This window comes from Triturus cristatus, chromosome 2_1 (assembly GCF_964204655.1).
Source record: "Triturus cristatus chromosome 2_1, aTriCri1.1, whole genome shotgun sequence".
NCBI lineage: Eukaryota > Metazoa > Chordata > Amphibia > Caudata > Salamandridae > Triturus > Triturus cristatus.
In genome coordinates, this window is record NC_140581.1 from 1,186,502,922 (window position 1) to 1,186,529,589 (window position 26,668).

Consider the following 26,668-nt stretch of genomic DNA (forward strand, 5'->3'; position numbering starts at 1 on the left):
TGTGCTTCTGATGGTTATGACAGTGGCCCAATTAGCCCTGTCAGGTGTATATAATCCCCTGTAAATGATGCCCAGTGCCAGTTGGCACAGTGTATATTATGTGATTATGATCTAATGTGTTTATTATAATACAAAGGCTATTTTTATATATAACCTTTTGTGGAGTTCCCTTTGTGGTGTGCCTGGGGTGTTGTTGCTGTGTGCGTGCGCAAACGCTTTACACATTGCCTCCGGGATAAGCCTGACTGCTCGTGCCAAGCTACCAAGGGGGTGAGCAGGGGTTATCTTTGGCGTGTAACTTCCTTGCCCTGACTAGAGTGGTGGTCTCTGCCTGGCTTTGGCGTAAGCCTTAGCCAACCAGAGATCCCATTTCTAACATTGGTGATCAGCGGTGGGATAGGACTTGCGTTTGCGCAGTACCACAGCGACAACTGACTGCACTACAAAACTCTGCATTTAGATAATCACGTGTTTGGGGATTATTGTTCGGAATTTTATTTTAATTCTTTGCCTAAAAAGTGTCATTTTTTTAATTGTGTACTCAGCTCAGACACCTAGGTCCCTTGTGTTGCACGTGTCCCTGAGCGTCCTGCCAAAATAGAGTCTGCTTTTAACCCCTCCCCTGCTCATGACGGAGCCATTCCGTCATGAGCCACGGTTGTCGTGTGCTCATGACGGAGTGGTTCCGTCATGCCGCGGCCGTTGGCGGCCGCTCCGCCCACGCGGCGCTAATTCCCCGCCTGTGCGGGCGATTAGCGCCGTGGGCGGAGTCATGACGGAACCACTCCGTCATGAGCACAGCTCAACCGTGGCTCATGACGGAGTGGCTCCGTCATGAGCACAGCGCCACCGTGCTGCCCCCCCCACCCCCCCAGTACTGCAGCGGAATTCCCGCCGCAGCGAAGGGGTTAATTTTTGTGGTCTGTTTAGATACAGTATGTGGAAGTTGGTGGAGTTCTGTGAAGAGAGACACATAGCAGTGAGTGGGTCAGACTCCCAGTCAAAACTTAGGGAGAACCTGATCCAATGGCAAAAGGATGAATGGGAACGTGAGCGCAATGAGGAGGAGAGGGCCCGGGCCACACGCCAAGAGGGTGGTGGGTCTGAGGGGAGCCCTGAGGAGTCTGAAGAGGAGAAAGAAAATGACAGGCAGGGACACCAGTAGATAGTGAGGACCCCATAGATAGGGAATCCCTTGCTGGGTTCAGTGTGGGGGGCTGCGCCCCATCCCTTTCCCTGTTCCCAGAGGAGTGGGTAGATAGGAGAGAAGAAAGGGAGCATCAGCTGGCTTTGGAGAAGATCAGGTTAGAGCATGTCAAGGAGATAGCGCAGCTGGGTGTGGAGGAGAAAAAGTTTGAGACCAAGAGGGTCTTACGCAGGAGAGGATGGCGGAGGCTGAGAAGGCCTTCGCCAGAGAGAAATTAGCTCTGGAGGGTAGATTATCCGCTGAGCGCAGTTGTAGATTTCTGGATTCACCAGTGAGGGTGGGGTCCAGTGGTGGCAGCAATATAGAGTCCAGTGCAGGAAGTCCCATTCCCAGTTCCCAAAGTATGGTACCTTGTTCCCTAGGAGAGGAGTACAGGTTGAAGTTCAGGGGCAGTAAGAAACTATCTCACCAGTCTTTGGGGGAGTTTGTGGACGAATGTGGTAACGCACTGGACGATTGGTTCATGACTAGTGCAGCAGAAGATTTTGATTATGACGGGCTGGCCCATTTGATTATCAAAGAGCACATGCTCAGTCATTGTTTTCCGGGGTTACGCCAACACCTGCTGGGGTGTGAGTCCTCCGATCCCAGGGAGCTTGCACGGGAAGCTGACCTTTGGGTGTTGGCCAGAGGTTCGGAAGAGATAGTAGGGAGTGATTCCAAAAGTAGTGGCTCAGGTATCTCCCCGTCCTGTATTGGGGAAGAGGTTCAGAGTAGCCCAGCTCGGTCCTAGAGTAGTGAGAGGGATGTAGAGGCTCACGTCCTGTCTCAGTGGAGCAGGAGTGAGTGTGGGAGTGAGTGTTCCCAGGTGCACGAAACCCAGTCTCAGAACCTGGATGGTTTCTTCAGAGAACACCTGGTTGGGGGCCTAGGCTGTCCTGTTAGTCCATTTGAGGAGGATCTCCTAGTGTCTGGAGACCTGGAGCGTCTGTAAATAGAGCTCCAGTGGTTCTGGTGTCTGGCTGTGCTGCTCCAGTAGGGAGGGTACAGAAGCCCGAATTGAGGGGTGAATGGGGGATGTGTTCCCCGGTGGAAGAACCAGTGGGTCAGGGACCAGTCAGTAGGGCTGAGTTCCCTTGGAGTGACCATGGTGACACCACTTCTGTTCTGGGGGATCTTTGAGCACTGTCAGGTGGACAGGGGATGGGAGATCTGCGCCAGGCAGACAGTCACGCAACATATGAGTCAGGTGTTAGCCTCGGGGGGATACTGTGTGAGTCCCCAGAAGTCCTGGCGTGCCAGGCAAGTACTCCGCCAAAGGGTTTAGACCCAAGGTTGGGAGGCCAGGTTCAGGATCAGCCTGACCAGGAGGGAAGGACAACTGTAAGCAGTGTCCTGACCGATGTAGCTGCTAGGAGCACCACTCCAGTTGGGAGGGTGCCGGACTCTAGAAGGGGGTGCAGAGGGGGGGGGGAGTCCTCACCTCTGACCCTGGGGCAACCTGAGGGGTTAAACCCTAGGTTGAGAGACCAGTTCTTGGAAAGAGGTCCTGAACTGGTGGGAGAGTTGTGTTATAAGGGTGTTTCTCAGAAGAAGAGAGGGCGGAACCCTAGAAAAAGAGGTAGGGGGAGGAGAGCCTCACCCGTGACTTTTTGTCAGCTTGAGGGTGCAGACCCTAGGCTGGAGACTCAGTGGCAGTTTAGAACTGCCCTGATTAGGGGTAGAATGGAGAATGGTTGCTATGTGCCAGGGGTTACTACCCCCCACTCTGTGGATGGTCAAGGACCAGTGGCATCTGGATGGCCTAGGGCCTGGTCCTGGCCGCGGACAGCTAGGGAGTACCAGTGGGGTAGCCCAGTTGGTCCGCAGAGCTTTTACAGAGGGAACCACATGGGTTCAGAGTGACGTAGAACAGGAGGGTGTCCCTGCAGTTGCGGGCCCGCGTCCGTGTTTTCTCCCCCCAAGCTCGGAAGCCCATCACGGTGGTGCTTGGTCTACCCTGCGTTTTGGCTGGAAGGGGGGGGGGTTGGACTTCACCCTTCTGACAGGTTCACCCCTAAACTTTTTGCATTTATCCTAGCCTTTTTCCCTATGTAGTGCTAGTGGTTTTAGGCCTCTAGGCACTTTCGCACTGTGTCCCAGTGTAAAGTGCGTGCGCTCTGTTACATTTAGTGAGACTGGCCTGCCCTCCCATAGGAATGCAGGTGGTTGAAGATAAGTTCCTCAAGAACATATTATCTGTTCCGCAATCGACAGCCAGTTACATTGTTCATCAAGAATGTGGGGTTGGTTTTGTTGAAGATTTAATTGCTATGGCCCCCTTGTTAAAATGGATTGTAACCTGGCTAAACCCTGATTTAGGGCTAAATCGCGCAATTCTGAAAGATTGCCTGGCCCTTGATTATGGGTCCCGTATTCCCTGGCTCAAATATGTCTATAATATGTCAATGAGATTGGGCAGACCTGACTTATACAACTTCCCCGAAAAATTGGTGAGGGGAGATGTTAAGTGGGTCAAAGAAACATATTTGCGAATAGCCACTATGGCCAGAGAAGAGAGAGAGCTGGTAAAACCGACTGTAAGGGCACACCAATTGCTGAAGACTACAGTGACCATGGAACCATACTTAGATTTGGTCACGAACCCAAACCACCGATTCCTACTGGTTAGATTTAGATTAAATCAATTCCACTTTTTTTGTGGAAAATCGCCAGGCTGGAAGAGAGTGGAAGACCTAGGCGCCTGCACATGTGATGATTTTTCAGGTCAGGACACCATGCACTTTATTTTCTTCTGCAAACACCTTACTGGTATCAGGAAGCGTTTTATCTTGCCAATCTTAGTTAATAAGGGCTTTGTGCAAGCCAAGCCAGCATTCCTGTACCTGCAGTTATTGTCGAATATGTGGGAAATTTTTAATGTTTCTAGTTTTCTCTCTGCGGCTGTAAAAATTTTAAGGAAAATTAGCAAAACCTGAATTGCCTAAATGTTTTAGAAAATATATATTTAATTGATTTTGATGCTGTGGCTTTTGCCATGCTTTTAATGTTTTTATATGTTAATCAAGGTTTTAAAATTTTTATTGACATACATGTCTTTTTTTAGTATGCTTTTATGGTTTGTTTATAAACCGAATAAAGTAAATTTGATGATGATGCATGGGGGATATGTGTGTCCATGGTAATTCCTGGTGTGAGAGAAATGCAGGGGCGAGTTTGCCATGTGCGAACTCGTGAAAATAAATGCTGCGCAATGGGTGCGCAGATTTATTGTGACTGGTGGAGAAGTGCCACTTTTAGAAGTTGGAATTTCTGTGTGCTGTGTGTCTGCCTGCCTGATGTGGAGTGCATGTCTGGCTTTTTGATTGACAGGCGCTGGATGGTGTGGGGAATTCCAAGAGCCAGGGTGAGTCAGCCAGTGGTGAATAGAGAGATCTGCATCTAGATGGGAGGGAGGAGTTGCACCTAGGACCTGAATAGGGCTGTGCCTTCCCTCCACAATGATGGCTCCACCTCCTGTGGTGTGTCTGATGTCTCTGCCCTGCAAGGTGAAAGGAAAGAGGAGCCTGGCAAACAAAGTGCTCCAAAACCAGTTGCATCTGGTTTCCCCACCCCTGTGCTTACAGACAAAGGGAGATGTGATATAAATATAGGGGCTGTGACGCCATGAAAGTGTGTGTGCTTGTACTTACTTTGGAAGGACACTCTGCCAGCAGGAACCGCCGCGGGACCCAGCTGCTGCTTCCTGGGGGTCCCTGCGTGCTGGCCTGCCTGGCTGTGCTTTGCTGGGGTCTCCCCAGCACCAAGGACTCTCTTATTTTCTGCCTTTTTGAGGACTTTTGTGACCTAGCGCCTCGTGAGCGCTGCATTTGGGTCGCCTAAGGGGAGAGGAGCAAGCCCTGCTGCAGCGCGAGGCTGCGAGGGAATCCAGGCATGTGGGATTCCCCCCGGAGCTCCTTATCGAAGCGGGAGCCCACCCCGCATTTGTGTGGGCTGCCGGTGGGTGCCCACCCCACAATCATCTTTATTGAAAAAGCGGGAACCCACCCCGCGTTATGGCCGCCGTGTGAACTAAGTTCTACAAGCGGGTGTCCACCCCGCATCTCTGCATGAAATCACCGCCGCCAGCCCAAGATCAAAATCGTGCACTGAGGGCCGATATTTCTTCCCCACCGGCCCCCGATTGCCAGGAGTGCTGCCTTGGATTTGGTCCTCCCCGCTGCTTGAGCAGCCTGCCTGAGGCCGGGTCCGTGATCCCAAAGGATCCGCTTTGCTGTTGGACTAAAGCCGGAGGGTTGCCTAGCAACCGGGACTCTCGCGGCTATTCTCCTTGAGGCAGAGCGGAAGATGGAAGTCCTGTCCCCGCCGCAGCTGTGTCTCGGGTGGAGAAGGACTACCGTCGAGAGGTCCGCCACGGTTAGAAGAGACGTGCCGCAGCCATCTGGGAGTGAGGTGGAGGGGGCCCGAGGCACATTGTCGGTGCCTGCCCCTGCCATATACCAGCCCCGTGCAGTCCGCAACCAAGGAGCCAGACGCCACCGCAGGAGACCGGAGAGAGCACACTGGAGCCCAGGTGAGGCTGCCTTTGGTGCACAGTGCCCCCGTGCAGCTTGGGGACATTTTTGGGTGCCCTCAGCCTGTTTGTGCCAGTGCAGGCACAGGGCCTGAGCAGTCCCGCAAAGGGAGCGGGCTGCTCCAACATCGGGGGCCGCAATTGTGGTTTTTAGGGCACAGTTGGCACCAGAGCTTCTGCCTTGAGCGGCCCCGCCAGCTAGAGGACCGCTCCAATGTTGGCCTTTGTTTCTAGGGTCCCATTGGGGGACTCACAGGGCACAATGGTGCCCGGACCATCTTCAGCTGCTCTGCGAGCTGCCTGGGATTTGGTCCTCCCCGCTGCTTGAGCTGCCTGCCTGAGGCGGGGTCTGTGATCCCAAAGGATCCGCTTTGCTGTTGGACTAAAGCCGGAGGGTTGCCTAGCAACCGGGACTCTCGCGGCTATCCTCCTTGAGGCAGAGTGGAAGATGGAAGTCCCGTCCCCACCGCAGCTGTGTCACGGGAGGAGAAGGACTCCTGTCGAGAGGTCCGTCACGGTTAGAAGAGACGTGCTGCAGCTATCTGGGAGTGAGGTGGAGGGGGCCCGAGGCACATTGTCGGTGCCTGCCCACGCCGCATACCAGCCCCGCGCAGTCCGCAACCAAGGAGCTAGACACCACTGCAGGAGACCGGAGAGAGCACACTGGAGCCCAGGTGAGGCTGCCTTTGGTGCACAAAGTCCCTGTGCAGCTAGGGGACATTTTTTGGTGCCCTCAGCCTGAGCAGTCCCGCAAAGGGATCGGGCTGCTCCAACATCAGGGGCCACAATTGTGGTTTTTAGGGCACAGTTGGTGCCAGAGCTTCTGCCTTGAGCGGCCCCGCCAGCCAGAGGACCGCTCCAATGTTGGCCTTTGTTTCTAGGGTCCCAGTGGGGGACTCACAGGGCACAATGGTGCCCGGGCCATCTTCAGCTGCTCTGCGAGTGCGCAGGCAGCTGCAACACTTGGGGCCATTCCATCTGAGTCCCAGAGAGGGGCTTAGAGGGCACGCTGGTGCCCATGATCATTTCTACAGCTACCCAACAATTAGTGGGCAGCTGCAACGTTTAGGCAAATTCATTGCACACTTTGTGGTCGCTGCTCGTGCAGCCAGCCCTGACATTTGCAGGACATAGGGCCTTTTGAGCTCGTGAGAGAGGCCAGTTGGCCTGAGGCCAGTCTAGTGTGTGGTGCCCCCAATTAGGGCACATTGTGGTTACGCCTAGGAGATTTATGCGCAGTATACTGGCCTAATGGTGATACCTCATGTGAGATCTGCCTGAATATGATTTATGTTTAGGAGGTTAGTGCACACTGTGGGTATGCTAATGTGGTCTATGCTAAGGTGATTCATGCCTGACATGATTTAGGCATCCTATATTTTATGTTACAGGATCCAGTTCTTGTTCAGTAATTACTGGTTGTGTTCTATATTTATTATTAGTTCTACATTTACTATGTGTGCTTCTGATGGTTCTGATAGGGGCCCAATTGGCCCTGTCAGATGCATATAATCCCCTGTAAATAATGCCCAGTGCCAGTTGGCACAGTGTATATTATGTGATTATGATCTAATGTGTTTATTATAATACAAAGGCTATTTTTATAAATTACCTTATGTGGAGTTCCTTTTGTGGTGTGCCTGGGGTGTTGTTGCTGTGTGCGTGCGCAAACGCTTTACACATTGCCTCCGGGATAAGCCTGACTATTCGTGCCAAGCTACCAAGGGGGTGAGCAGGGGTTATCTTTGGCGTGTAACTTCCTTGCCCTGACTAGAGTGGTGGTCTCTGCCTGGCTTTGGCGCAAGCCTTAGCCAACCACAGATCCCATTTCTAACAGGAATTATTTGGGTAAGTCTATGTCTTGCTGCAACATGAAATTGAGTATTGAAATCTCAACAATAAATTGAACACGTATCATTGATTGAACCAGAAAGTACAGATATTGTTAAAACTAATATATTGGATGCGTACTATCCCAAAAGGAGTCCACAACTGGAAAACATATGTCTCTATGAAGTACTGCAACATTACAGCTTTAAGAGAAATGTTACAGAAAATATAAATGAAGAAAAATATGCAGTAATTGGATGTGATGGATGTTTGGTAAAACATGCGAAAGGAAATCTTATTAACCACAGGAAACTCAGTTGCGAAACTACAGATAAAAGGGAATTTTTCTATTTAGCACTTCTGCAACTCTTCAAGCCTTGGCGATGTGAAAATGGAATTACTTGGAGATTTTGATTGCTATGAAGATTCTATTAATGCTTGTAAAGATAGCATTCAATGCACACTTGTTCCAACTAATCTACAAATGTTAAATGAAGAGATTGAACAAGAAACTACTATTGCAGATGAAATAGCTAGAGACAGTCCGCAAGATAGTCAAAGTTCTGCTCCACTAAGTCAAGATCCACTAAGACAACCACATTTTGAAAATGAAGCAGTAAATGCTTTGAATGAAGTAGAAATGGCAATGCAACAAGCACAACAAGATATTATTGAGTTGAGAAACTTAGAAGAAAAACGAAAAATTGAACAAAAAGAAATATAACAGCAATTGACACAACCGATCCAGCATGGTTTACTGCATGGAAATAATAATGCCAATGCACATCACTTAAACCTATTTGAATGTACATCAGTGGGCAAGCTGGAACAGGGAAAAGGTTCTTAATTAAAGTTTTGACCAGTTATCTACACAAACCCACTGATTCACATTTATCTTGTGCTGTAAGCGCTCCAACTGGGTTAGCAGTATGAAAGAAGTGGTCCCAGCATACAAATCATTCAAAACAAAACATTAAAAAAACAATTAACCAAAAAATTCGAAGAAGTTCAAATTCCATTTAATCACATTGAACAATTGTAAATGTTTTACTGAGGTCCATAATTAAGGCAACAATTTTAAAGTCATAAAAGTGCCCAGAAAAGGAGGAGTAGGGAGGTGAGTGATTGAGTGTGGGATTTAGAAGGAAGTGAACACAATGATAAATCCACTTAGAATACAATCAAATTGATCGGCATAATTAAATCACTGCCGCGTATTACATACAGATCAAATCATGATTAAAATATCAACAGTTCTGAGAGATGCCATATATATGGGAGATCACAGTGCATCCTGTACTGGTGATAGTATTGGCAATGGTGTTATGTCGACGTTTCGACCCCTTATGTGTTGTAGGTACTCATTACGACCTTACGAGGTGGGGTCTTCATCAGGACTGGGGTACGTGTGGAAGGGGGGTGGGCACCTAAAAAACTAAATTAAACGAGTGTAAGGCTAATCAGTCTCTATTCAGGGGGAATAAATGAATTACGAAGATTAACAGAAGTTACCCTATCTGTCAAAGGACAGGCCTCTGAGATGTCACAAAATCGTCAAAGAGAGAGGGGTTCGACCTCCTGGGAGGTAACGGCAAGGGCGAAGAGAGTGGTAGCCACCTAAAATCAAATGAGGTAAATTAGTGGACAAAATAGAAATGTATTAACAAAAGAAGGGCGCTCCAAAAATAAGCGCGTGATTTACTCTACCGCAGAAAGACTTTTCTGTCGAGTTAGGTCCTGAGGCTCTCAACAATCAGCACTACCGGAGCCGTGTTCAAAATATTTGAGACGGATAGACTGCTCGGGATTAATCACCGCTAGTTCACCGTCGGGGAATCAATCTAAAAAACGGGGGGAAGGGGGGAAGGAGAGGAGAATAAGTAATCGGAAGTCAGGGGGGAAAAAATTGCAAATGTATTGTCAAAAAGCATGACTGAATTGAAAGGTATCCCAGGTAATACCCAAATATGTTAAGCTAAGGGAAACTAAGTCTTAGAGGTATTCCGAGAAAACATCTCTGTGCCTGTCAAATGCGTGTGTCCAGTAGGATCACGATGGCATTAGACTGAGGGGCATTCGATAATCGGTGCGTGTCCGAGGACACCACGGCACGGAGGGGAAAAAAAACAGTCCAGTCGCATGAGGCACTTAATGAAGGACCACACGGAACAATGGAAGGAATCACGGACGATTGTCAAAATTACTTAATTACTAGGGAGCTACAAGGATATGCTTACCCTGGATCTCGAGTCCTGCTTCAAAAGTGAATAGAGAAACGCGCCGAATGCTCGTAGTTTAAATCGGGAAACGCGAGGTCATCACGTGATCTCCACAAGGCTACTACCCTTCTTTTTTAGACGAGGGCCAATGGAGACCCCCCAGAGGACGAGGCACCTGGCAGAGGGGACCGCAGAGAGGTCGCCAATCCAATACAACGAACTGGGAGAGGGGCAGGGCATCTGCTGGGAAGCAGGTGCGTTTCCAGACGGAGAACCATGGAGAAATATCAACAAGACGAAAAGTGTACAGATGGTAGAAAAGGACAACCCAGTGGTGAATATTTCATCGTACACACTGACTGAAGACGAGGAACGCATTCTATCTAAGGGGCTTTCTTTCATACCCACATCTCATCCAAATAACTTTGACACAAGGGTTGAATTACATGCCTTCTTCAGGAAGATTCGCTTGAGATACTTCTTTAAACATTCTGTGTCTAATTTACCACACTCGGTAACAGGATTGAGGGTCCCCTCCACCTTTGTCCCGCCCACCAATGCAATGACCAGCAAGATCTTGGCATATGAAAACATGGTATTAACCGACGTTATGAAATTATTGGCAACTCACAAACACACCATCCCCAATACTAGTAAATTGGAAAGGACGGTCTTATCTAAATTGAAGAACAAGAAAGATATTGTTATAAAGGCTGCCGATAAAGGCGGTGCCATCGTCATCCAGAATACAACAGCATACAAGGATGAGATTTTGAGACAGCTCCAAGATGGGGTGAGTTACTCTAAATTACGATCCGATCCAACTAATGACCTCGTAGAGGAAATCCTGCAAGTTACTTCCGAAGCTTATGGGCAAGGCATTCTGAGTAAACTTGAATTTGACTATCTCAACCAGAAATATCCTTGATTGCCTACCATATATACTTTGCCTAAAATTCATAAAGATTTCCACAAACCACCGGGACGCCCCATTGTGTCAGGATGTGGCTCCCTACTGGAACCATTATGCAAGTATGTGGATTTCTTTCTGAAACCACTGGCGGAGAAAACGGAAGCTTATCTAAGGGATACGATGCTGACGATCAACCTGGTTGACCAATTACCCTTTGATCCCAGTGGCCAGCTACTTGTGACCTGTGACATCGTGTCCTTATATACCAGCATTCCCCAGATACCTGCCTTGTTAGTGATGAGTGAAGTTCTTGATACCCGACCATCACCAATGAGAGTTCCAACAGAGTTTATAATCTCACTTTTGACGATTGCTATGAAGAAAAACTTCTTTGTCTTCCAAGGAGATTACTACGTCCAGACTAAAGGTGTAGCCATGGGAGCAGCCTTTGCTCCAGATCTAGCAATAATCTACATGGACCATTTTGAACGGCTATTCATTTTCAACAATAATCCATTTTCTGGCAAGATCAATTTATGGAGACGCTACATCGACGATATTCTCTTGATTTGGAATGGCGACGCCACGGATTTGGCAGTCTTTCATGAATGGCTTAATCAATGCAATGACAACATTCAGTTCACAATACACTCTGATGCCAAAGAACTTGCTTTCCTGGATATCAAGATCTACAGTGAGGACAACAAATTGCATACAACACTGTATCGGAAACCTGCTGAACGCAATTCCTTACTCAGATACAATAGCCACCATCCACGTGGCCTAAGGGATAACTTACCTTTTGGCCAGTTTTTGAGGATCCGCAGAAACTGCACTAAAAAAGATGACTACCTTGTAGAATCTGAGGATCTGAGCAACCGACTACTAATAAGGGGATACCCGAGGAGATTGATCAAGAAAGCACGAAAGAGGGCATGGTTCAATCCGAGAGAAACTCTTTTAACACCCAAGGCTAAACAAGATGTTTCATTGCAGAGAATGATCTGTGTTACTACTTTCTCTACACGAAGAAATGCAATTAAGAAAGTGATTAATCAACATTGGAAACTGGTGGCTGATGACATCGACCAACCCAACCCGCCGATGCACTCCTTCAAGAAAGCCAGAAGCGTGAAGGACTATGTAGTCCACTCTTTCCTGGAAACAGCAACAACACCGACCATCCAAGAACTTTGGAATTTGCCACCAGTGATTGGACATTTCAAGTGTGGTCATTGTAAGGCCTGTGAAACAACTGACACGACAAAAATGTTCTTCTATAGAGAACATTCGATCACTCTTAGTTCATTCACTAATTGTAACTCTGTGAATGTAATCTATGGTATCAGTTGCCCCTGTGGGCTGCTCTACATTGGACAGACACAACAAAAGGTCAAGTCCAGAATTCTGCAACACCACAGCCGAATCCGGTGTAATGTTGTTGGTGCCCCCCTCGTTGAACACTGTGTTTCAAAAAATCACAAGCCGGATGATCTCAAATGGCTGGTACTTGAAAAGGTGAAAGTGGGTCCCAGAGGTGGTAATTTGTCAGCTATTCTTAATGTGAGAGAATCTAAATGGATGACACGGATGGACACGGTAGCTAATGGGCTGAATGAACTCGATGGCAGCAACGCCCAGTTAGCGGTCCTTCGAATTTAACTTCTATGTACTCCCTCCGCATATGGTACACTTCTCCCCCCCCCCCCCCCAGTTCCAGGATTTAATCTCTTGCAAATTCATTGTTTGCCAATATACACTAATGTGCACTTATTTCTAGAGTCAAGCTGTGCCTCAGTTTAATAGTTCTCATGCTAGGACGTGAACTTATCCCTTCCTCTAACATAAATGTGGTGTATGTGCATACAACTGCAGTATTTTGCTTCCTGTGTGAACTCATTTAAATTGACAATAGCAACCTGCGGATTTCTATTCATGTAATTTCATAATTTCCCGCACTAAACTATTTCGAAATGTGGTATGACAAATTGTAACCCTAAACTGACATTTGTTAACATTTGACTGATATGTATACGCTGCCTAATGACAACTTATACTGGTTGATTTTTCTGACATGTGTGCTGGGCTCTGACAGTCAAACTCTCATATACATAAACATTAGCAAGCGCCAGAGTGGGAACACTCCAGCTGTACTCGGCCTTTGCTGGCCTCAATTTAATAATTTAGTTTTTATCATACAGAGGAACTGCCAAACCACGTAACATTGTATACCCCGCACCTCACATTTTGCGTTAATCACACAACCATAGTCTTTTCTCCATTACGTTAAACAACCGGCATCTAGCGCCAGCACGGTAACGGAGATCATGTGATGACCTCGCGTTTCCCGATCTAAACTACGAGCATTCGGCGCGTTTCTCTATTCACTTTTGAAGCGGGACTCGAGATCCAGGGTAAGCATATCCTTGTAGCTCCCTAGTAATTAAGTAATTTTGACAATCGTCCGTGATTCCTTCCATTGTTCCGTGTGGTCCTTCATTAAGTGCCTAATGCGACTGGACTGGTTTTTTTCCCCTCCGTACCGTGGTGTCCTCGGACACGCACCGATTATCGAATGCCCCTCAGTCTAATGCCATCGTGATCCTACTGGACACACGCATTTGACAGGCACAGAGATGTTTTCTCGGAATACCTCTAAGACTTAGTTTCCCTTAGCTTAACATATTTGGGTATTACCTGGGATCCCTTTCAATTCAGTCATGCTTTTTGACAATACATTTGCAATTTTTTCCCCCCTGACTTCCGATTACTTATTCTCCTCTCCTTCCCCCCCCCGTTTTTTAGATTGATTCCCCGACGGTGAACTAGCGGTGATTAATCCCGAGCAGTCTATCCGTCTCAAATATTTTGAACACGGCTCCGGTAGTGCTGATTGTTGAGAGCCTCAGGACCTAACTCGACAGAAAAGTCTTTCTGCGGTAGAGTAAATCACGCGCTTATTTTTGGAGCGCCCTTCTTTTGTTAATACATTTCTATTTTGTCCACTAATTTACCTCATTTGATTTTAGGTGGCTACCACTCTCTTCGCCCTTGCCGTTACCTCCCAGGAGGTCGAACCCATCTCTCTTTGACGATTTTGTGACATCTCAGAGGCCTGTCCTTTGACAGATAGGGTAACTTCTGTTAATATTCGTAATTCATTTATTCCCCCTGAATAGAGACTGATTAGCCTTACACTCGTTTAATTTTGTTTTTTAGGTGCCCACCCCCCTTCCACACGTACCCCAGTCCTGATGAAGACCCCACCTCGTAAGGTCGTAATGAGTACCTACAACACATAAGGGGTCGAAACGTCGACATAACACCATTGCCAATACTATCACCAGTACAGGATGCACTGTGATCTCCCATATATATGGCATCTCTCAGAACTGTTGATATTTTAATCATGATTTGATCTGTATGTAATACGCGGCAGTGATTTAATTATGCCGATCAATTTGATTGTATTCTAAGTGGATTTATCATTGTGTTCACTTCCTTCTAAATCCCACACTCAATCACTCACCTCCCTACTCCTCCTTTTCTGGGCACTTTTATGACTTTAAAACTGTTGCCTTAATTATGGACCTCAGTAAAACATTTACAGTTGGTCAATGTGATTAAATGGCATTTGAACTTCTTCGAATTTTTTGGTTAATTGTTTTTTTAATGTTTTGTTTTGAATGATTTGTATGCTGGGACCACTTCTTTCATACTGCTCTATACCCAGGTCCCAGTGACTTCGTATGGGTTTACCCTTTCTTTAACAACCAACTGGGTTAGCAGCACACAACATTAAAGGGATTACATTACATCGATTACTGATGCTACCAGTTGAACATGAAAATAAGTTAGAATATCACAAGCTATCTGGAGAAGCTTGTTCTGAAGTCTCAAGAGTACTGAAGAAAGTGAAAATTCTAATCATTGATGAGTTGAGCATGGTCTCAAACTTTATGCTTGCCTTTTTATGGAAAATCAAGAAAAAAGATTCTACATTATATTTTTCAAAAGTTGGTAACTGATAGAACTAAAATCCATACTGCTTTTGGCATTCGGCATCTTTTGGATATATGTACTGGTTCTTCGCAATTTATACTTAATATACAACAAGATGCACAAGAATTTCTTATGTTTATGCTTGCAGTATTGGAAGATGAAGGAATAGAAATTGAAAATTTGTTTGGACTAGGTTACAGATGGGATCATAAATGCGAAGAGTGTTCATTTTCTTCTACCACTGAAATAGACACTGAATGATTCATATATTTAACAATACCAGATTGCAAATCAGTGTCTTTTAACAAATTAGTAAAAACAGCTAATCAGGATATAAAATGTTCACATTTTAAAACCTGAAATTTGTCAACATTATTTATAGAAAGATTTGGACAATATGTCATTTTAATGCTACAAGGTTGTAGAGCAGTTGGTAGAAAACTGGAAACCAAACTTTTAAAGCAGTGGCTATTAATTTCCATGATGGACCTACTACAATCTGTGGACACTTTACTGTGCATTTAAAGTGCAATAAAGGATGGACACATTGCAATGATGCCCATTTGGAATTCAAATAGTTTGTCTTACGAATAATAAAATTCATATCTGATATTTTTTATGCCAAAGTTTTGAAAACATAATTTGGTCTATTGAGGAGATGTGAACACGAATTAACACATTTATTTTGGATATTTTCAATGGAAATGGATTTGGAAACATTATTCGGCCTATCGGAAAGATGTGAACAATTACTGTTCGGATTATTATTTGTGCTAATTCTTATTGCATTTTCTAAATTGTGTTTGATAGAAGTAGTTTATATATTTGATCTTTATATTATATGCAATGTAAATGAGGGTGTATATTTTACAAAATGTACTTGAGAGAAATAAAAGATTTAATATAGTTGAAGAATGCAATTTAGAAACTGTAGATAGGTAAACAGATAGTTACACTTGTTGTAAATATTTTCAACGCAGATTTGTTTGTTTTTTACAATCTCATTGATTGTTTTTTTACCGCTGTTGTATTAAGATCTACATTGAAATCACTGTATACAGTGAAATTCAGTAGAATCTGAGAACAGCAAAAAAGGGTAACCAAATATTTTATATAATTCTAAAATTATGATGTGTTCTTAAAACTATAATATTATATGCAATAACAGTTTTTCTTCTTTTTTACAGAAAGTAATGGTGAAGTATGAAACGATTTTAAATTCAGTTTACAACAAAACTTCTGTAAAATAGTTTCATTGAGTTTTGTAACTTCTTTAGTAAAAAAGGTAAGATGAAATAATGTAATAAGAATGATAGCGTGAACTAATGTTTACAGTCGCTTTTACTGCACTCATCTATTTTTTCAAACACTACCCATGCACTTCTCTATACAGTTAGGCACTATTCCCCCACTCCTCCAATCACCCAGGCACTATCCATGCACTTCTCCAATCACCTAGCCAGTACCCATACATTTATATTTTTCACCCAGACACTACCTACGCACTCTTCCAATCACCCAGGCACTACCTGTACACTCAAGCATTCAGCTAGACATTACCCCTACACTCATGCAATTATCCAGGCATTACCTATGCATTCCTCTAATCCCCAGACATTACCCTTGCACTATGCAATCATTCAGACATTACCCCTGCACTCATGCAATTTCCCAGACATTACTCATGCACTCCTTCAAACACTCACATATTATCCCTGCACTCATGCAATTATCCAGGCACTAGCCATGCACTCCTTCAATCACCCAGGTTCTACCCTTGCACTCTTCCAATCACCCAGGCACTACCCCTGTACTCCTGCAACTACCCACCAGCACCTATGCACTGATAAAATCACCCAGGTACTACCCGTACACTCATGCAATCTGCTAGACATTAACCCTACACTCCTACAATTACCCAGGTATTACCTATATACTCCTCTTATCCCCCAGACATTACCCCTGCGCTCATGCAATCACTTAGGCATTACCCATGCACTCCCCAATAACACAGACATTACCCCTGCCCTCATGCAATCACCTAGGTATTACCTATGCAGTGCTTCAATCACTCAGGCAGTACCCATGCACTAACAAAATTATCCAGGCACTACCTATGCACTCATGCAATCACACAGGCACTACTGATGCACTCCTCGATGCACCTAGGCATTACCCATGCACTCCTCCAATCAGCCATGCACAATCCATGTACCTCTTCAACCACCCAGGCACTACCCTTGCACTCCTCCAATAACCCAGGCACTGCCCTTGTACTTCTATAATTACCCAGACAATACCCATGCACTTATAAAATCACCCAGGCACTACCTCTACACTCATGCAATCAGCTAGACATTACCCCTACACTCATGCAATTACCCAGGCATTACCTATGCACTCGTCTAATCCCCCAGACATTACCCCTGCAATCTTGGAATCACTTAGGCATTACCCATACACTCCTCCAATGGCCCAGACATTACCCCTGCACTCATGCAATCACATAGGTATTACCCATGCAGTCCTTCAATCACTCAGGCAGTACCCATGCACTTATAAAATCATCCAGGTACTACCTATGCACTCATGCAATCACACAGGCACTACTGATGCACTCCTTGATGCACCTAGGCATTACCCATGCACTCCTCCAATCAGCCATGCAGTATCCATGCTCTCCTTCAATCACCCAGTCAATACCATTGCACTCATCCAATCACCCAGGCACTACCCCTGTACTCATACAATTACCCAGGCAATACCCATGTACTTATAAAATCACCCAGGCACAGCTAGTTGAGCTAACTATAACTCACTCCCCGCAATGTACTGCTGATTACATCACATATTACATCACTCATGACATGGTCAGTGATATCACTGATGACATCACTGATGACACCATCCACATGATAATCTAATGCATCTCCTCACACCCTAATATAACCTGTGATACATCCACTCTAAATTACAGACTGCCTTTCTCAAAACAATAGACACACGAACACCAGTAACTACATACAGACTCACTGATTCTTAGGTCTACACACACATACACTCACTCATCCATATAGTCACTCATACATGTAGTCACTCATCAACACAGCCACTATCGTATGCACTCATACACCTATACAGACAGTCACACGCTGCCACTCACCTATAGAGTTACAAACACAGCTACTCAGTCATGCAAAGAATCAATCACACTCCCACAGGTTTCAGGGACGTTCTAGTTAGTTGGACATTCCACTCATACAAAACCAGAGAAATTCAGCCATTATAGTTAGTTGAGATAACTATAACTTTCACCCCGCAATGCACTGCTGATGACATCACATATTACAAAACTCATGACATGGTCAGTGACATCACTGATGACATCACTGATGACATCACTGATGACATCAGTGATGACATCAGTGATGACATCACTGATACCATCATCCAGTGACTGTGTGTTTCTGTAAAGTTTTATATATATATAGGCCAAGGTGTATTGAAGAATGAGTGGGTGTATGAGTGTCTGAATGGATGATTTAGTAGGTTTAGTAGGCTCAACTAACTATAATGGCTGAATTTCTCTGGTTTTATACGAGTAGAGTGTCCAACTAACTATAACGTCCCTGAAACCTGTGTTTTTTTCAGTGAAAAAAAAAAAAATATATATATATAGAGAGAGAAAGATATAAATATATATATATATATATTTCCACTGAAAAATACAAAGATTTCGGTAACGTTATAGTTAGATACATTTGTCAGTGTGAACATTAAAGTTTGAACTAAAAAAACACAAAAAATCATCAGTGCTAACTTAACTTGCACCTTGCATGACATCACTCATGACTTGTTCTATGAAATGGTTTATGACATCACTGATGACATCTCAAATAGTATCACTGATTACATCACTGATGACATCCTCCAATGAGTGTGCTCGTTTGTTTTATAGTTTAAATTACTTTTCCACCTAATTTTGTACAGTTTGGGTCAAAATAATGGGTGCAGGTAATTAGAAAACACATGTCCTCGTAATGCACCCATAGCTGTGTAGAGGTATTGAACACTTTATAAATCTTTACATTCAAGAGTAAATTTTTGTATAGGTGACAGTAGACTTGTGTTCATTATGTTCCACATACGTATTTTGGTAATGCATAAAAAGTGTCCAGCAGGGCAAAGATTCTGCGTACTACATACTAAGGGCCTGATTACTACTATGGCGGTCCTATGTACCACCGTAGCCATGCTGGTGGTGTGGGCACCGCTGCCCTAACGGTACAACCAACCCTATTACAACTTGGGCACTCGGACTGCTATTGCACAGCCAAAACTGCCAGGGATCACAGATCCCTGGCAGTGGTGCGTCGATCTTGAGGCTGCAATATGCTTGGCGGGACTGCTGCGGTCCCACCAAGCATATTACAAGTTTCCTCTCAGCCACGGTTTCATGGTGGTTCCTTCTCCATGAAAAATGTTATGGAGAGGAAACAAAGGGGGGCCTACAGGGACCCCTATTGCCTTGGGCACGGGGTGCATGCAAGGGGGCACATGTTGTGCCCCTCTGTGTACATGCATCCCAGAACCTACACAGCATGCACTGCACCAGTCCATGCCATGCAGGTATTGCCTTAGATGTTCCCATCCATTGTGGTGCCTATTTCATAGGTATCGCTGTGGGGCCGCCAAAGTACCGCACACCAGTTACTGTAAACGCCATAATCTGGTGGGCAGTGCACACGCAGCTTTGGCGGTGTGGGAGTGGGGCAGCGGCATGGCAGTCCCGCTTTCACACAGCCAAACTCGTAATTGGGCCCTAAGTATTTTAAGCAGCCTTGAGTTATTGAAGAGAATTGTCTCAGCATAACAATTTCTGTTTAATATAGAAGACTGTGTGCACCAGGTACTAACCTATGTAGTGTGCTTGTTTTGCTTCAGAGGATGGGCTATCTGTAAAGTTGTCACGATTGTATGAATGTAAAATATAAAATGTTTTTTAAAATCGTATTTTTACCAAATAGTGTCTTTTTTGACACCTGTTACATAGAGTTTGCACAATTCTAAGTAGATATTTTTTTAAGTCTTAGGTGTATTTCTTATGAACATTTCAGTGTTTGCAAACAATGTGGTATAAAGTAAACTCTCTCTATAGAGTAAGCGCTATTTACAGAACTCAGTTGTAGGTTCAATGTGTGTCAGGGGTTTGATACAAATAAAAGCTGTCTGTGATAGGGCATATGTTTTTGAATTGGCATTCACTATTTTGACCTTCTCTGAACAGCTATACACAGATTTAACATTATCCTCAATTAAGGTTTGCCATTTATCTGTGATTGATTGTTTACGTGAACTATTCCACTGGTAAAGCAATAGTAATTTATACAACGTAGTATGGATGATAACATAACTGATGTTAGCAGTAATACCATCAATGATGTCATTTGAGTGGCATTAGAAATGTCATTAATGATGTAATAAACATGTCATGAGTGATGTCATATGTGAGGTCATAAGCAGTGGATGGCAAACTATGGGGCATATTTACAAGACCCTATTGTTACCACATCGTCACTTTTTCAGACGTTGTGGTGGCGATAGGGGCTTTGCCTTGAATACAAGGCAGCATTAAGCCACCTAACGTGGCTTAATGCTGCCTTGTAAATAAGGCACCCTTTCACTCTACACTTAGGGGTCGATTCCGATCCGGGTCGGACAGCTCTCCGAGAGCTGTTCATAGCCTTACCTTGCGACCGACACTTTCCGGGAGCCGGTGCGTCCGGGCAATGAAGTACGATGCGCAAAACTGACACAAATCTGACCGACACGTAGGCTGCGATTCAAGCTTCATTTTCCGTACGAGCCATACCTCCGATCACCGAACCGAGTCGCCCGGAAGCAGTTCCCACAGCAGTTTCCGGCCGGACAAGTATGATGCACAAATCATACGTGCCGGACGGGTCGCCACGTGCAGCACGTTACAGGATCCGGGAAAGCAGCATATCAGGTACGATTTGTGCCAGAACACAATCCATGGCTACGAGACGGACCAGCTAGCAACGGGTACGAGACGGAGCAACAAGCAGCGTGTATGAGAAGAACACATCATGAATCCCATCGCGCAGGTCATACCAGTACTGTACATCTATGCCCGGATCAGGAACAGACACAGACGGTGCAGACGGTAAGTCAGACACCCACAACACAAACGACACGTACCCACCAAATGTCACACACACCCAGATGATCCATATACTGTCCACTAGCAACAGGCCACCATAGGGGTTGCATGGCTATCACCACTACTAGCCCCACTCATAGGGGACCTGTTGCCCATCACTACTGCCACCCCCACTCATAGGAGTTATGTTGCCCATCACTACTGCCACCCCCACTCATAGGGGACCTGTTGCCCATCACTACAGCCACCCCCACTCATAGGGGACCTGTAGCCCACCACTCCTGCCACCCCCACACATAGGGACTATGTTGCCCATCACTTCTGCAACCCCCACACAAAGGGGTTATGTTGCCCATCACTCCTGCCACCCCACTCATAGGGACTATGTTGCCCATCATTACTGCCACCCCCACTCATAGGGGTTATGTTGCCCATCACTACTGCCGCCCCCACTCATAGGGGATCTGTTGCCCATCACTACTGCCACCCCCACTCATAGGGGACCTGTTGCCCATCACTCCTGCCACCCCCACACATAGGGACTATGTTGCCCATCACTCCTGCCACCCCCACACATAGGGGTTATATTGCCCATCACTCCTGCCACCCCCACTCATAGGGACTATGTTGCCCATCACTACTGCCACCCCTACTCATAGGGGTTATGTTGCCCATCATTACTGCCACCCCCACTCATAGGGATTATGTTGCCCAGCACTACTTCCACCCCCCCTCATAGGGGTTATGTTGCCTACACTCCTGCCACCCCCACTCATAGGGGTTATGTTGCCCAGCACTACTGCCACCCCCATTCATAGGGGACCTGTTGCCCATCACTCCTGTTACCCCCACCCATAGGATGGGTGATACGCCACACATCCATCATACACCAACATTAGGTATGTCAGCAAAATACATCCTTTCTAACATCATGACAACAGTGTGTAGTCTGTGACAAATGCCCACAACAGTGAATATGACTTTGAACATATAATGTAACTACCATCACATGTGTGACCAAAAACTGAATGTGGCCTACACAAGGCAAGCATCACAATAGCACTGTGTCAATGTGCACTAATACCCCTCTCACTGTGTAGAACAAAAGTTAAGTGTGGGGTTCCAACCTGCAGCACATGTTGAGCATTGTGGTAATGGGGTCTAAACCCCCCCTCATCACAGTGACCAAAAGGTAAGCGTCATCATGGTCAAAGCTGCAAATACCAAACAGCATTCCTGGTCCCAACACCTGAAACACTTTTGTGGCAAAGTAGTGGTTGTGTCCCATACCCACAGAGATGTGGTGAGGCTAACAGTGCTGTGAAAATCTAACATAGTCTCGGCCATGTGCATACAAGCACCACCCATGGGGGCTGACTTTGCATACTGTGTATAATGATGCAGAAGTGACCATCACAAAGCATACACACATCTCGAAGATAGACACACAAATCAATACATCCTGTGGAGACTGTAGGTGTCAGGTCACAAACTCCCATTCCATGGCAGCAACGGGACCTAACAACCAGGATGAATGTGCAGAATGATGTGATATGACTCACAGGGACAGCAGGGAAAATCACAAAAACAACATCCAGACAATGGCCCCCAACAGCAATACCAATGCACTGGTGCAGATGCACAAACACACAGGCAACCTCACACTGCACATCTAACACAACATGTGTGTGTGTGTGTGTCTCAGTATCCACAGGTATCTACACAACACATGAGGGGGGCTGAACCACAGTGAGACATATGTGAACACAGTGCCATACAAAAGTAACCCATCATTGGGCCCCCCTTAGTGGGCAATCAAGCATTGTGAGATGAGAGGGAGCACTACAGACACATGTGACACAAGCTGGAATGAACAGCAACTAAAACAACAAGAGACTGACACACAACAGCACTACCCCCAGGGACCATACATTGGGGTGACACAAGCATGCATGATACGTCCACTGTGATGACAAAGGTAGATGTCGTACAAACTGTGAAACCCAGACATGTGTCCTGTGCCACAAACGTACATCACACCTACACAAACACAAATCACTCAGCATGGCCTGTCATCCATGGACAAACGGGAAGTAGGGGCCGATCCATGTAAACATTCACATCTGTCCACCCTCAACACCACACACCCTGAACTGCACCAATGTGCATCTGTGAAGCCCACATGGAGATGTGACATTGCACATGCACCCATGACAAACACAGTAATGTTGGGAGGAACTAAGGTGCACAGACTCATCACACAAGGACAGTCTACAACCCTGGTGAATGACGACATACTGCACAGTATGCAGTACATGGCCATGACGTCAAAGCTCCCGTAACCTTCGGAATCGTTGCCACAGTCCCAGGACAATGCAGAAGCCAAGGAGAACCACAAGGCACACATGCTGACACCTGCCAACATTGCAGCCCTGAACCTGACGAGTGGGAGCAGTCACACACACATACACATGTCTCAATCACCGAAAGGTACCGCCTAGGGACAACTACATGATATTGCGAACAAACAAGTGCCTTGGGGACCCCTGACTGTGTCCCATCTGCGTCTGACCACATTATCAACACTCCGAACTAACAAATCCCAATGATGAAACGCCAATTAACAATAGTGTGTCATGCGCCCACACATCTGGTAGCCCAGGACAAAGCTGTGGGATGAACACAGTACAACTCAGCAAGCATCAACAACAGGAACATATCAAGGGAACACTGCCTGTGTATAAAAAGGTATGTAGACACACACACATGCTGACACAACACACACCATGGGCCCAGGCAATGTCACGGAAAAACACACTTACTTGAGGGGACTCAACTCCTGTGGAAGCACAGCTGTGCCAAACATAGTCCCAGCAGTCATGTCAGCAGAACACTTGGTCAGTCAGCCATCAGTTACCACCCAATGAAGGCTCTGGTCACAACAGCCTGGGTACGGGAGTCTCCCTTAAGTCATCTGCACATAATCAATACATATGTCCAGCAAGTTGCACAGAGAACCCAGTTGCTCCTACACCAATGATGCCCACACCTACAGGTCCAGTGGAGATGCGCCCACAGTAGGGAAATAGAGAAATTGGACAATGGGAAGCACATCATATGTGCATGTGTGCAAGCCACAGATGTGACCATGCAAATGAAATGTTTACAGAGATGTTCACAAATTGCTAATCATGACACACCCAGTTAGCTGCAAAGGATGACATGGATACCGACCGGAATAGGATATATATCTCATGGACCACATGGAGTACATCACATCAGCACCTCAGTATTCAACACTGGAAATCCAGCTTTATAACTGCAAGGTCATGGTAAACATCATCAACATAATGTACAGCGAAATCAAATGCACAAGGATAAATACAAATGCTTTATTCAGCAAAATTGAAATGCAAAGTCCTTTCAAAACAAAGGCCAATGGCCAGTCCATATCCGAATATCAACAATGTGATTTGGGTGACAACTATCACACGTTGCTTGCCTGCACTGGTAAGGACAGGGACATCCACTCGGAGGGGCATACATGGGGGCAGGCCAGGCACCGCAGGGACAGGATCAGGGCTCAGCAGAAGGAGGCAGTGAAGGGGTGGTGGATGCAGGAGAGTCACTGGCAACTGCAGTGGAGGTGTCTGACATAGTGTGTGCAGTCACAACTGTGAGGCACAAGTAAGATGGGATGGGTGCCGGCACAACTGCAGTGGGCAGGTCAGATGGAGTGGACTGGGTCCCCACTGCAGTGCCCAAGTCAGACGGGGTGGTCGTGGACTCCGCTGCAGTGCCCAACTCCATGGCAGCGGAGTGGGGTTCAGGTGAGGTCGGCAGGACAGAGGGGGGCCACGGTCCCCACACCAGTGGCACAAACAGTCTGACCGGGGGGTGGGGGTGGAAGAGCAAGTGGTAGGGGGGAGGGCGGGAGCATTTTGGGGATGGTGTATCTGTGATTGGGGGAACCTGGGGCAGGGTGTGGCAGGGGAACCTCTGGAGTGGTGGACTAGGGGATGGAGGATGGAGACTGTTTTGTGGAGCTGCGGGGGTGGGGTCTTGCTCTTCCGGCTCCGGGGGGACTTGCTGGTGGGGGCCGCAGTCTGACTGCGCCTGGGGGAGGGTGTCCGGGTGTGAGGGGCACTCCCCTCCGTGTGTGGGGACTTCCTCTTCCCCTTGTAAACTAGATCTGCTGGATCGGTGGGGAAGAGGCCAAGGTCACAGAGGAAGAGCTTCTTGGGAGATGGGGTTGCAGGTGAGGCAAGGGAAGGGGGTCTTGGAGGGAGAGGTATTGGAGGACTGCGGAGTGGTTGTGGATGCCTGTGTGTGTGTTTGCAAACCATCCCCTGTGAGTGTGGTATCAGTCCCCTGAGGTTGCTTGTGTGCACGTCTAGACCTTGGTTTGGGTGTTTGTGTGCTGCCCGTGTCTGTGGGTTTGGGTGAATGTGCTGGTGTGTGAGTGCTTGGGACAGGTAGGGTGCTAGGAATCATGGATGGGGCAGGGGTAGGAGGGGTGAGGGACTGTTCGAGGAGGGACACTGCTGCCGTCAGGGAGGAGTCCAGGGACTGATTGGTCCTCTGTAGGGCAGACATGCCCGATGAAATGCCCTCCATGAACGACACCAGTTGTGTCAACAGACTGGTGTGTACATGGAGGACACTCAGCATTGATGTCTGCCCTACATGGATCTGTCGATGCAAGTCCACAGACTCCACACTCAGGGCAGCAGGGGACACAGGGGCAGGGGGTGCGGTGCCTGGTACAAAGGAGACACGCTCCCGAACACAGGAGCCTCCAGGGACCTCTGGGATGGGAGCCGATGGGAGGGTGGTGATGGTGGCGGGGACAGCCTCACTAGCTGGGGTTTGGTGGCTGCTGACACCCACCTCCACAAGGGAGTCATCCTCTGAACTGCTGTGGCCCTCAGCTGGGGTGGATGGTGCTGAGGACTCCTCGTGTGGCTCAACTCGCCCTCTGTGCCACTGGGTCCCTCCAACTCCTCGCTTTCTGTCCCAGTCTGGCTCTGTGGCTCCTCCTGCTCCGTGGAGCTGTCCCCTCCTGTGGCCGAGGATGTATCTGGATTGAATTAGGAAAAAAAGAACAACATCTGTCACCTGCACTGACCGCACACACCACAGTGAGTACAGCACATCACAGGGCAAGCCCTGGCATCATCAGCTGAACACTGCTCAAAGTGCTCACACTGTTTTGAATAAGCCAATTGTCAGTCTCACCATCAACCATGGCACTCATATCCCTCCTGGACTTGCACCCATATGTCTGTTGCATGTTGGATGCTAATACCCCAATGTGCAGACATGCACCACCTACACATTTGTTGGACATGCACGTGAACATGTAGGAGTATGTTACTATACACACATCAAAATCTCTTGCCACTGACTCAGTACAGGTGTCAGGAAGAAGGGAAGGACAGAGTATCATTTCACATGCTTGTGATGCATACCACACACTATGATGTGCTCATGTCCTGATAGTCAATGCCACAATGGGGTGCATGGAGCACATTTGACCCCAATGCAGGATCACTCACAACAAGTTAAATGCCATGGCACAGGCATGCCTGGAAAGTCAGTCAACACTGTCTCCTGTCACAGGGGCAGGGCATCCAGACAACAACAGTATGCACTGTGTCAGAATCATAGGTCATGTGTAAAGCAAACTCTGCAGCTGACAAGTACACTTGTCCATCCCCTGCAAACAACATATCCCGGACCCAGATGACCCCACATCATACAAAACAGACATATGAGTCTCTGCGAACACAACTCCCTG